Source organism: Protopterus annectens, chromosome 13.part0, assembly GCF_019279795.1.
Source record: "Protopterus annectens isolate FY-2018-M chromosome 13.part0, PAN1.0, whole genome shotgun sequence".
NCBI lineage: Eukaryota > Metazoa > Chordata > Ceratodontiformes > Protopteridae > Protopterus > Protopterus annectens.
Genome location: NC_056747.1, coordinates 209,951,208 through 209,964,944, shown reverse-complemented (window position 1 = coordinate 209,964,944; position 13,737 = coordinate 209,951,208).

Below are 13,737 nucleotides of genomic sequence, written 5' to 3'. Positions count from 1 at the left end.
GGACTCCATTTTTTTTCTCTAGGGTTTGCAGACAATGAAAACTGCCTTTGATGCTAGACCTTATAAGCTTTATGTGACAACACAGAACACTGCAGGTAGACTGAATATGAGGTTGCCACCTTTTCATCTGTCCAAAGTGAGACTTTTTAATAAAAAATGAGATTAAGGACAGACCATTGCTATGATCATTGCAAAGGCCTGTTTCTCATGTTATTCCTAAAACAGTAGCTGACTGTTTTGAAATGTTTTTATTTTTTTCTAAAGTCTATGGATAAGTGCAAGGTTCAAATGCATTTACAATGAAACTGCAGTGTGACCGGATTTACCAGCGATTATTTATGACACAGCTAAATAGAAAGCAGCAGGACAGAAATAAGTGTTTATGGGATGTAAACTGTAGTAAGTAAATGCATTAAAGTTGGTAAAATACAACAATAGTTGGAGGGGACTAAACTTGCTAAAAGCTGTACCCTGAAATCGAGCTTTAATGTTCCACTTGCAAGCTAGTACTTCAACATATTAGTGCATTTAGTGCGTTTCTTTTTTGCTTCCAGTACTACTCGCTATGAACCATTTGCATATATTTTCTTCAGTGTCCTAAATTAGTATTAGTAGCTTGCAGCAACTAGTTGCTTAGAATGTCTTTTAACTGATAAGTATGATGTTTCTGTTCTTATGTTAGCAAATTTGTTGGTGACATTGCATTTACATCTTATGTTTTTCATGGGAGCACTACAGTTGCACAATTCCAAAGTGCTTGAAAACTACTGTCTCGAAGCTAAGAGACTCGAGCATGGGTAAGTTGCACTAAAACTCGAGCAAGAGCTCAGGCAAACAGCTGTTGGGAGGGACTAGTGCAGGAATTTTATATCTTGGGAGCAAGAAGGGGTTTTAGGTTTAAGTAGAGGGAGACGACTTTTAGTGAGTTTTAGTGAGCAATCTGGGAATTTAGGTTTAGAATGCGACAGGAGTTTCATGTTTAGAGAACAACTGGAGATTTTAGAGTTAGGAGCTTGGTGGAGATTTAGGGTAAGGAGTGAGGACTCTAGTTGACTGCGGTGGTGGTGCTGCGGTAGCGTTGTCGCCTCACAGTAAGATGTTGTCCTGTTCGATTCTCAGCTAGAGCATCTTCTGTGTGGAGACATGCATGAATGGGTGTACCTTCGTTGAAGGTTGTGCGTCACAGCCGGCAACTCGGCACGTAAAAATCTACTGCCAACCATTAGCGGACCGGAGTTCCACTGTGGCAACCCCTAACCGGGAAAAGCCGGTTGCAGGCAAACACTTTATTCAGAACAGCAATGAAAGCTTGTAAACACTTTTGTCTCAAGTTTAAAACAATACAGGAACTTCATCAAACAAGCTGAAAACAGTTAAAACTGCATTTAAATAAAGCAAAGCATATTGCATCATTTCCTCTTTGCAAACTTAAAGTGGGAAATCATGCTCATAACTGAAGGCTATGGTCCTGGATACCAAATGTAAAAAAGTTGTTCCACAGTGCTAACTTAAATTGCTAGTGTAATGTTTAAAAACATATAATAAAAATGTTTCATAAATATATAAATACAGTTATACTAGTGCTTCAAAGGGCATAGAGTTAAGCACTCAGAACATATGAGTTCCAATGTAAAAATAACTTCAAATTGAAAAATGTATCAACATTTATCGTACCCATTCTATTGTAACAAATATATTTTCACATCTGTTAAGTATGCCATCATACTGAAATGGGCAAGACTGAAAATAAAAAATAAATAATAAAATAAAACTGCCCTAAATGGAATATGTTCAGGTCAGTGGGTCTATATGTAAACATATGTATGCATGTATTCTAAGTTGATTCTGGGTTTATAGTCACATGAGTTGTTATAAAATAATAAACATCCACATATGGGTACAAAGGGATGTCTTATCTATTTAACACCTTAACTTTTAAAAGGCTAGATATAGATAAGTATATATATATATATATATTTTATTTATATATATAATATATACAATCTCTCTCTATAATTAGCAGGGGGCAGACCACATGGATGTGCAGGGGGCAGCTTTCCCTCTGCTAAAATGTAAAAGGGAATATGGACTTTTGAAACCGAATGTCTGGTATGTTGAAAATCGATAGTCATGTTTCTGACATTTGACATTTAGGCTAGATGTTTTTGGTTTTCAACATAATATTTTGGTCTTCTGGTTAAAAGATACTTTGCCTTTGAAATTTTGATGGTAAACCATATATGATTATCTAGCAAAAAATCAAATGCTCATAAACATGAACAAAAAAAATATCTTTTCAGATGGTCACAAAAGTACAACCCCCCCCTCCAAAACACACCATTTGATACAGGAGGCAAGCCCCCCCATATACCTCTCTCATCCCTGCTAATTATATATATCAACTCTGAGGTCGCATAACAGCATGGAAAAGGCAAATTCACAGTCCCTGCTGTACTGTGATCTTGCACACACAGTTGTTGGCAACTGATAAAACCAAGAAAAAAAATATGTTCACTCTTTTAAGCATTCAGTCTTACTAGCTGTAACTCTTCTCTCTCTCTTTCTATATATATAATTTTATTTATTCCACATTTTACATAGATATCAGTTAAGGCTTTATCTAGATTTACACTGTGTAAACCATAGTGAACAAAGGAATTTTCACAGGGCAATATTTTGACCTGCCAAAAATAGTAAGTGCCAAATCTTAAAACATAAAAAAAAGGTTTGGAATAAGTTAACCAGAAAGGGAGGTGTCCACACTGAAGCATTCTAATAAAGTTGGTAGCTATGCAATTAACATAGTCTAGTATGGGAATTTCAGTATATGTGCTAAGTCTTTAATTACATTTTTGTGGTCTGCGCCAAATAAAATGCAGCAACTTGTGGAAGGGTAACAGCATTGAATTTCTCACTATATCTTGAATGTTGCCAGTTACTTTTGTCCACTGTAAGCAAATACCATAGAATGTGCATCAGTAAAGACGAGGTTGGGGTACACAGTTGGGCAGTTGGTGTACAATTCCAAAAATTCTTGACTCACCCCTAATACCCCATGAGTAGTAGTAAGTATATATGCAGGAACACAAGGTGCTGCAATCGTATTTGCATAGTTCTGCATCTGACCTCTTTACTTGTTTTTACCAGCAATGAGTCCTACATATTGTAGCCTGCTTTTGGTTCCCCTGGTAGTCTGCCACTACCCAAAGGCACAAAGGCAGGAATTACAGTGACTTTTCATTGGAGAGTACCAGCAACACTTGCAACTTGAGGTTTTAGCTCACCCATCTCTTTGCACACTAGCACTTAAAGTATGTGCACTTTCTTTGTTATGTAAGATGCAATTATTTAGCTTTCATACATCTTTTCTGTTGCATTGTGATGTTTACTTACCAAGATCCAGACAGAAGCAAGTACTACTAAAGATGAAATGTAGGTGACAAAATTCTATAGATGCCAAGAAAGAGCAAAATGGATACTCTTGAGTATTTTTTAACTAGGTGGTTTGATACCATGGGCATTGCCCTTATTTGCTACTTCCCAGACTAAAACTGAACACCAAAAAAGTTCCTCAGTTTGTCAGCCTGGAAAACAAATAAACATGCCATTCAATATTCCCTCTGAAGAACCCAAAACTGTTGTAAGGAGCATTGTTGTGCCATGGCAAGGGCCTCCTTGCTATAGTTCACAACAGCACCCATGATTATGAATATAGCTGCTTAAATTCTTGTCTGCTGCAGCACTGCTGTAGCTATTTCTTCAAGGATGGACTTGGAAAGAGATTGCTGCCTTGAATAAAGTGATGACCATGTCTCCATCTGCTTGCACTCAGGACAGCCAGGACTCTCAAATCTCGATAACATTACAGATGAGTGTAATTTCTTAGGAGTTTTAGATATTGCAGCATATCTCAGAGAAGCACCACATTACTTTGCTCAGGTTTGAGTGTTATTTCACTGACTGACATTTGGCATTTGCACACCATGTATGGATGCATAGCATGATGACATTAGTACAGTACTGTATTACCTATTCCTGATTATCATAAGCAATTGCGCAACATGCAATAAATTGATTATCAGTCAAAAGTATGTCAATATTTAGCATGAAATTCTGTGAAATGAATAAGAAATAATTATAAAAAATAACTTACAGCTGCCTGTTTATAAATAATTGCACTTCAAGCAATTAATAAATGCATATTAATAAAAAATCTGGCACTGTCATGTGGCATAGATGCCTCTTTAACATGCCCTCCCCACACTGCAGCAATATGTCAAACAATTGCATGAAGAAAGCATTTATAGCTATAATTAGCTAATTATTTATATAAACAAAACATACTGTTGGAAACTTAAAGCGTAACCCTTCATTTGTATCATTTATCAAAAATATGTATTAGTTTAATGTTAAGTACGTGTACAAAACCTAATGGTGTAAATTTAAAAAAATTCTGTAGTATTATTATTAAATGGTTTGTTCTTGAGGTTTAATGTTGGATGTTGTAATGAAATATCAATAAGAAATCTGAAAACAAACATAGATCACGCAGCCGACCTTGGGATGCTGTGAATCATTCAATATTTTCAATGACTGGCCATTATTATTCAAAAACGAGTACACTGATTGGCCAGCCCAACCAGAGTGCCCTTTGTAAATCCGAGAATATACCAACAGAAAAAGGTCCGGTCACCCAGACTTTTTCACATTAGTATATCTCGTATTTTTTTTTTTTACTTTTCTTTTTTTTTATTTAATACAGAAGAAAACTGAAGACTTTTTATGTTCGGGAGATGGCGCAGAGACAAATAAAAGGATAGTCAGGTACGCTCTACAAAACTTAAAAAACTCAGGTGATTATCCTTTTATTTTGTATGCCCTGACTCTCCTGAACATAAAAAGTCTCCCGGTTTCTTTTTTTTTTTTGATTATAAAAAAAAAGAAGAAGCAATGGAGATCTTCCTTTCTCCATTGCTACCTCTTCACAGCACGGATGTACTGCATAAACGTGGGAACACAAGTCCCATACGCATGCGCAGTACATCAAAAATTTCCTGGGATACCAACAAGACATGGAAGGGCAGCACGGATGTATTATACAAAGACATTTTTTTTTCTTAAATAATGTCATTGTATAATAGCAATAACCCATGGCTGGGTGTGGGCAATTCTGGATTTACCCATGGTTGGCTTTGTTTGTTCACTCGGGCTTCACTCTTGTGACCAAACCACACCAACCATGGGTAAATCCAGCATTACACACACCCAGCCATAGATTATTGCTTAAATATGTATTATGGTAGTAGAATTAGGGTGGGGTCTGCTACTGACTATACAATATGGTGACCGTTTACCATATATCCCTTATTGTTGACCCTCTATAGTAAACCGAAGTTTGTCGTATATATTGTTTAAGCTGTACAGCTGTTGCTGATCCAGGAAAGGGAAATATGAAAAGGATGCAAAGGACCTCTTCAGAGGCCTGCTCAGGATCTAATGGCTAACATGATAAAGTACTGCAATTCCAGCTAACAAAACATACTATGAGTTGGACGTGGATCCCAAAACTGAGAACAATATATGAGAGATACATAAGGTCATGCTGTGGACTTTTTAACAATGTTTTCACCTCATAAATAAAAAAAAAATAAAAAAAAAAACTTATAACACTAAAAGGAATACAATCCTGTAGCGGACTTCTTAAGGCCTTAATTTAACTGAAATGAGTCATTTGATTTTTCTTTAAGCTAGAACTTCTCATCATTACTATTTTAAAACTTGGAAATTCCAAATTTTATGCATTTAGTGCCTGGCTGTATCTTTTTTTTTTTTTTTTTACAAATCAGAGTGTGGATTTTGCACCAATATCTCTTCTTGGAAACTACCTGGGAGAATTTGTCTGAATAAATGATCTGCTCACCGTCAGGTAGTATGTGAGAGAAAGCAGACTGAAATCTAGAATTATGCTCATCTAATATAGCTAAAACTATATAATAATTATTTTATACTTAGCTTGGTAAAAAATGTATTGCACATTATTACATAGGGTATTTAGTGTGTGTCTCTTTAATTATTTAATTGCATAAACTGACGTAAGCATGCACTTTTTAAAAATTGCCTTTTTTGGCGCTAATTTTAAATCAGTCTCTGAGGAAGCTATAGCAGTGTCTATAGCGAAAACGCTTTTTTCTTGTATTAAATAAATTAGCGTTCAGCTTTTGTATCGAGTTCGCTGTGCTGTGTTTGATTGTTGGAAAGCCTTGGATTTCGTCTTTGGATATTTACAGTGACTGCAACTACTGCTTTTGCTTCAGGTTTGCTGTTCGGTGAGGACTCCCTTCACTTTGTTACTTGCTGGTTTCTTGTTTGTTTTAGTTTTTGAGATTTTCAATTTTAGCCATTGTGCATAACGTGTTGTACTGACTAAACAAGCATGTGTAACTGAGTGTTATCAGTAATCTTGGTTTGGAGTGCAAAAAACTTACACTCGATGTAAGTGAGTTACTCAGATGTAAAGCTATTTTGTAAATGGGCATTACATTAGAGTAACTTATAATGAGAGTAAGACAGGCATTACACCAGAGTTATTTACAATGAGACTAAAACAAGCATTATACCAGAGTAAATTACTTGCAATGAGAATAAGAGACATTACGCCAGAGTAACATGAATTGAAAGTAAGAAAACCATTATATCTTATTTACAGTGAGCAATTCAGGTATTACGCCAGAGTAATGTTCATAGGTTTATAGATTAGTACTAAGCTAACTGCCCTTTCGAGCGATTTTAAGCCTAGCCAATTATCCCTTGTGAGACTTGAACCTTTGCACCTTGTGTTTGTAAGGCAAACACCTTAACCATTAGGCCACCCTCCCAACCACTATAGCATGTGTTACTGTGTGTTATCAGTAATCTTGGTTTTGAGTACAAAAAACTTGCACTCGTAAGCGAGTTACTCAAATGTAAAGCTATTTTGTAAATGGGCATTACATTAGAGTAACTTGTATTATATATATGTGTTACAATGGGAGTAAGACGAGCATTACACCAGAGTAATGTATTTACAATGCGAGTAAAATGAGCATTAAACCAGTGTAATTTAATTACAATGAGAGTAAGATATGCATTACACCAGAGTAGTTTAATTATAGTGAGAGTAAACAGTGAATAGCCACTCTGTCGAGGACCATGCCACAAAACTCTGCAAAGCAGACACTGGATACCCATTTTGCAGTGTGTAGAGATGAAAGAGCTTGACGATTTTAAACTGTTTGGATGTTTAATAAAGCTCTAGTGGAATATTAAAATGTTGGTATCCAGTGACTGCTTTGTGGAGTTTGGTGACATGATGGTCGAGTGGCTATTCACTGTTTGTTTGGTTTTTGAGCCACTTACTTTTGCTGTTTTATAGTGAGAGTAAGACAAGATTACACCAGAGTAACTTACAGTGAAATATGGCATTACACCTTAATTACAATGAGACAAATACAAGCATTACACCTTAATTACAATGAGACAAATACAGGCATTACACCTTAATTACAATGAGACAAATACAGGCATTACAGCAGAGTGATTTACTTATAGCTTAAGCCTTTTAAAATCCCACATCTGATCTGTGAAGGAAACAGTTAAGTGAGACTAGAATGACAACTCTGTTATATAAATGAATGTAAATTAGTATGCATTCATACCTCTCAACTATACAGATTTTCACATAATGTCCAGATTTGTGCCTCATATTTTTGGTTAATTTTTCAAAAAAATTGTGTTTTTCTGGCAAATTAATGGAAAATTATTAAAGACTGAAGTTAGAAAATAATGAGACATTTGAGTTTCAGACTTCATACTCTTCAGAAAATTTGTAATAATGCAAAACCTGTTATTCTGTCAACTTTCTAAGTTTGTAAGAGCAATATTTAAAAATTGTCCCTATTTCTGGGCCTGTGTTCCACTTTTATTTATAGCTTTGTCCCGATTTCTTCCTCTGAGGTTGAGAGGTATGGTATATATGCATGAACTTGCCATCCTAATAACTCTTTCACTTGTATTTGGATTCTCATAAGATGTGAGAACAGTCTTTTTTTTTCTTCACTCTGTGATTGTTCTTTTTGTAGAGCAAAAGCTTAGCGATCTTTTAAGGTATGAAATATCTGGCACCAAGGTCTGCAAAATGTGACAATTAGATCTCCCTCCATCCATATTAATCACACATCAACCAATTAGTTTTCTTTTTTTCCTGTATGGTTATATTATGGTAATGTAAAGACCGAAGGCTCCAGGATCCCTAAAAAAAAAGAGACTTTTCTATAAGAAATTGTATTTCTTGTATCCCTAGGATTGACGAGAGTGGCAGGTAGTTATACTACAGGAAATGGTGTAAGGGACATGCAACAAAGTGAATGTGGAAGGTGCTTGTGCTCCTAGAATAGTGCAGGCAGCCAGTATTTTATTGCATACAGCAAGGGCATTATGCAGAAGGGAATGATGAAATGGCCTTGCTCTGCAAAGGCTATGATAGGGGGCTTGTACTGCAAGAAGTGATGCTTGGGCAGGCCATGTGTTGCACTATGCAATGAACAGTTTGTATTATAATGTTCATGTAGAACCATTCTTGCATTCAGCTTGTGGCAAGCAGAGATTGTGCTCATCAGAAAAGGACTGTGACATCCATGCAGGTGAAGACAGACTACAGGGTGGTATTAGAGGGTAGTGAGAGCTGCAGCAGTCCAATTCCCATCACAAGGAGACTAAAAATCTGCATACAGGGCAAATATTCATAAAACTACACAAGCCAGCACACAGTATAACACTCGTTCAAACTGGAAGTTTACTCAAAAATATAGGCAGATTTTATCTAGATTTGAAGCACATAAAAACATCAAGTCTAAACACCAATAGGTGAAAAAAGCATACCGGTTTCAGCTTATAGCCTTCATCAGTGCTAACTAAATGTGCTGTCAAAAACCAACATATAAATGAAAACAGCAAATTACCTCCACAATTCTATTGGTTAGTTAGTTAATTAACCCCTGGGGAAAAACAAAGCACCTAATTTTAATTATCCACATATGTTCCTTATAATTTAAAAGAGAATGTAGACCTTCCTGCTGCATATGTTGTTTCTGAATTCTAGCAATAATAGTGAAGGAAAATTTGGCAGTGGTATGTTTTAAACTATGCTTATATAGGGCATTCATACTTCTGGCACACCTAATATCACTTAAGTGCTGAGATATCCTTAGTTTAAATGGATGTGATGTCTGTCCTACATAAAATGCTGGGCATGTACATTTGGCCATATATATACCACCCAATCACTGCTACAGTTTCCATAAACCAAAATATCATATACCTTGGGACAATTGGGGGAGGTAAAGAACTTCTGTTTCAGGACAAATTTACAAAAACTACAGTGTCCACAAGGATAGCAACCCATTAATTTGCTGCCATTCAATCTCATCTGTACATCATTTTGGACCATTTTATTCCCTGTCTTATAATGAGTAAACCAACCACTCATATTCTTGCCTTTCCTATATGAACGCCTACACTTGCCTGACAATAATTCCTTTACCCTATCATCCATTTGTAATATAGCCCAATGTTGATATATGATGATCTGCAAAAAGCCAATATTCATTCTAAAATCTATAATGAACCTAAGGGGTGATTCTTGTGTCTGGTATTTAACTCGATATTTAAGTGTTTGATGTCTATGAACCTGTTGTACAGAAGATGAGGGTGGGAGATTGGCATAATGGCTAAGGTGTTTACCTCACAGACACAAGGTGCAGGGCTTGATTCTCACATGGAGTAATTGGCTAGGCTTAAAATAGTCCACAAGGGCAGTTAGCCTAGTACTAATCTATGAACCTATGAAGATACAGCCTGTTGAATAGTCCTGTTAGAATAACCCCTATTTTAGAACCTTGTTATCATATCTTTAACCTGTATATCATAATCTGCCACTGTTGAACATATTCTTTTAAGTCTTAAAAACTGAGACTTAGGAATATTGTTAATAACATGTTGGGGGTGGCAACTGGTAGCATGAAGAAGGATATTAATTTGAGGATGTTTCCTATAGACAGTACTTCTCAAAGTTCCATCATCTAACATATTCACTTCAACATCCCAAAAAGTAATTACCTTTGGGTGATAATTAACAGTGAATTTAATACCCCACTTATTTTCATTTAAATATTCTACAAATTCATGTAAATATGTATCATCAGAATGCCAAACCAGCCAACAATCATCCATATAGCGGCACCAAATGTCCATAGAGCCCAGAAAAATATGACTGGCATCATAAATCAAGTGATGTTCAATAAATCCCATGAATAAGTCAGCATAGATGGGAGCAAAGGATGCTCCCATCACTGTTCCTTTAAGTTGAAGATAATATGAATTGTCAAAATAAAAAACATTTTTGGTCACCACATGCTCCGTGAGGTATAATAAGAAAGTATTGAACCCAGGATCATACAAAAATGTCAGTGTAAGCCAAAACTCCAAAGGTAACGGGTCCCGCCCAATGTGGAATGTTGGTATACAATGCACTAACATCAAGTGTGCAAAGCAACCGACCTTTTTCAATTTGGATTTCTGCCATTATATTGAGAAATTGGGTAGTATCTTGTATTCTAGACTGTACATGTACCAAAAGAGGTTTTAGATATTTAGTCAAAAATATTAGTGAGTTGTTACACTAGCCAAGTCTAATTAAAAAGTTACAGAGAAGTCTTTTTAATGATAAGAATTAAAAAAAAATAGATTCTAGTATGACAGATCACCACTTGCTGTTTTTCATCTGCAAAATTAATATTTTTGGTGCTTAATTAAACACACTGCTTTTGGCATTTTATTTTGTCAGGAAGCTATCTGTGTTCCTTGACATTAATAACCCCCAAGCTCCCTCTTTTCACTTTTTGTTGATCAAGGCTTCCTGTAGTGCAGTAGTAGTTGACCTTTGACTCTTCCACTCCCATCAGTCACTGCTCTTCTACTGTGCTTCCACTTACCATCCCTGCATGGTGACTCTCGCTGCTATGTACTGTACACTATGCAAAAACATGGATCTGTCTCAGACTGCTTACTACAGACAACTCAGTCTCTGATAGCCCTATAGTTAGCAGAAAGGATATAACTGAAACAAATATTTGTGCTCAAATAAATGTGTATGTTTTCATTCCTTATACCTCCTTACTTTCCCTTCACTTACTTCCTTACTGGTATCAAATTTTCTTCCCTGACTTTTTCTCTTAATATACCATAAGCCTGTTTTCTCCTCCCTTCATAGTGCAATTCCTATTTGTATTAAACTAACTTACCTTTAATTTCTCTACAAACTGTCTACAATTTCTATAAATATTACATGTTTGTCATCTAGAGTTTATCAATTCTTAACCAATATTTTATATTATGTCTAATTTGTTATAATTAAACTGCAGATGGTTTTGTTTTATTTTTTAAGATTGTAAAATTATTCTTAAAATGTTTTGCAATAATTTGGAGCTTTTCTCCCTGCACCTCCACTGCTTCTACCCAGTCAGACTTTCCTGGTAATCAAGTGTCAATAAATAAATAAAATATTTCTTCAGAAACAGGATTGGTTCATAAGCATAGGTTTAAGAGTGCTAACTGCTTTAAGGGCAGGGCAGACCAGCAGATTAATAACAATAAAACCTGTCCCACATTAATTGGCTTAAATTTTGATAGGGAAGATAGGACTACTAGTTAGTGCATGTGAGTGTGTGTATGTGTGTGTGTGTGTGTGTGTGTGTGTGTGTGTGTGTGTGTGTGTGTGTAAAGGGGATAGGTGCCACTAGGACAAAATTTTGAATGTTTGTATTCTAACAAAACCATGAATGATGATTTTCTGAAACTGATATTCAAACAAGTGATTTTTGTTTTTTCGAAAGGGGACTGACTGAAGTAAGTTGGTGTGGTGGATGTTACTAACCACAATCCATTCTAAGGACAGACTGGCATTAGAAGAAGACTTCTGAGAATTACTTTCTATTGTCTGTGGAAACAACTGCAGCAAGATCCCTGCTCAGTCTCTTGACAAATCATGCAGGCTTGTCTTGAGTGTTATGCTGCTGACCTGTCTCCCCCAAAGTACCTTATACCGGATACATGGAAAACAGGACGATGCTTTGTACCACTGCATATTCTGCCCTCTACTGGACAGTGGGTTTCATGTACTTGTGTTGTAATGTTCTGACTTTGTTTACTGCATCTTAACTGTGTACTTTAATTGCAATAAATCAGTGAAAGTGTTGCTGTCTGTGTCTTTATTTTGCAGTACAATAATATAATACTGCAAACTAGTGGTGTATTAATTTTAGCTAACATGATTCATGTTATGCTACAAGCAGAAATCTTGAAAAGCACAAACATTGTGTATTATGGAGTGGATATGAACACTTTAATATATTTTCTGGAGTGTATTTGTTCTGTATCCCTTCCCTGCCATGTCACGGTTGTCTCAACACTACTGTGCTAAATGAAAGCCTGTCAGACGGTTTGGATTCTTGAACATTCCATTTATCCTGTCTCGTTTTTATATGTCTACATGCAATCAAAAGATAAAGATGCAGATGTAAAAAAAAGATTTTTAACCCTGGTGAGTTTTGTGGGTTAAAAGATTTGATGCCTATTACTGAGACATGTGTCTTATATAAAAAAAAGATGCTAACTCGCTGATGTGCAAGAAATGATAGGTTTCTTTCATCTGTTAAACAACAGCTGTAAACAACATAAGCAGCATCTGCGAAGAATGTGAAGCTTGCTATAACAATAACTGAAGAAAGTCGCCTGAAGGTAAGAACAGCAAAGTGTGTGAAGATGAGGTGATATGACACATCACATCAAAGCCATGAAATAAAAGCAGAATGAGGCTTGAGTAAATTGTCAGGAAATAAAAATGTGTTGTGCAAGAAAATTTAAGAATTGTGGTGGTAACAGAAGAAGCATTTAATCCATTGATGAAGTGTATGATGGTGATAAGAAATAGTGTGTGCAAGAAAAACCTGCAAGACAAAGCATTTGAGGCTAAATGAAAATGTATGTGAACAGGCATTATAATAAAATATTGTGATGGAAACATATATACCACTCAGACCAGATTATGTGAACAGGCATTATAATAAAATACTGTGATGGAAACACCAAAATAATGCACAAGAACACAGAAGGGTGAAAAAAATAACTTCTACCCCCACTCCCAAACTTCTGTATACCATCTTGACAGTCACAGTAACTCAAAGACGGGAGAAATGTCGAAAAGAAAGGGAATCATTGCTGGTGCACACACAAATCACACTGGCAAAAATTTGAGATCTGATGAAGCTCCGAGTGTTGATGTGAAAGAGCTCATCTTTTATTTGGTTTTGGTTGCTGTTTGTGAATAAACTGTTTGTCTGACTGTGCAAGCTCTTTTTTTTCTTTTTCTTGGATTTATTTGTTCCGTGTTTAACCAGCTGTATCTTGAGTCCTTGGTGTCTGCCAAAAATTAATATTATGTGGCATTTTTTTTTGGACAATCGATCATATGTAGAGGAGCCCTCAGACTTAACTGAAAATAGTAGAATACTTAACATCAGACTGCAGAATGGGGTACATCAAATAGACTTGTTCATTCTGACTGCCCTGAGTATATCATGCGCACTGTGTCATACCAACTCTTCAGGGGAAACATTATTAGAAAACGGCTATAAAGAGGTTTGT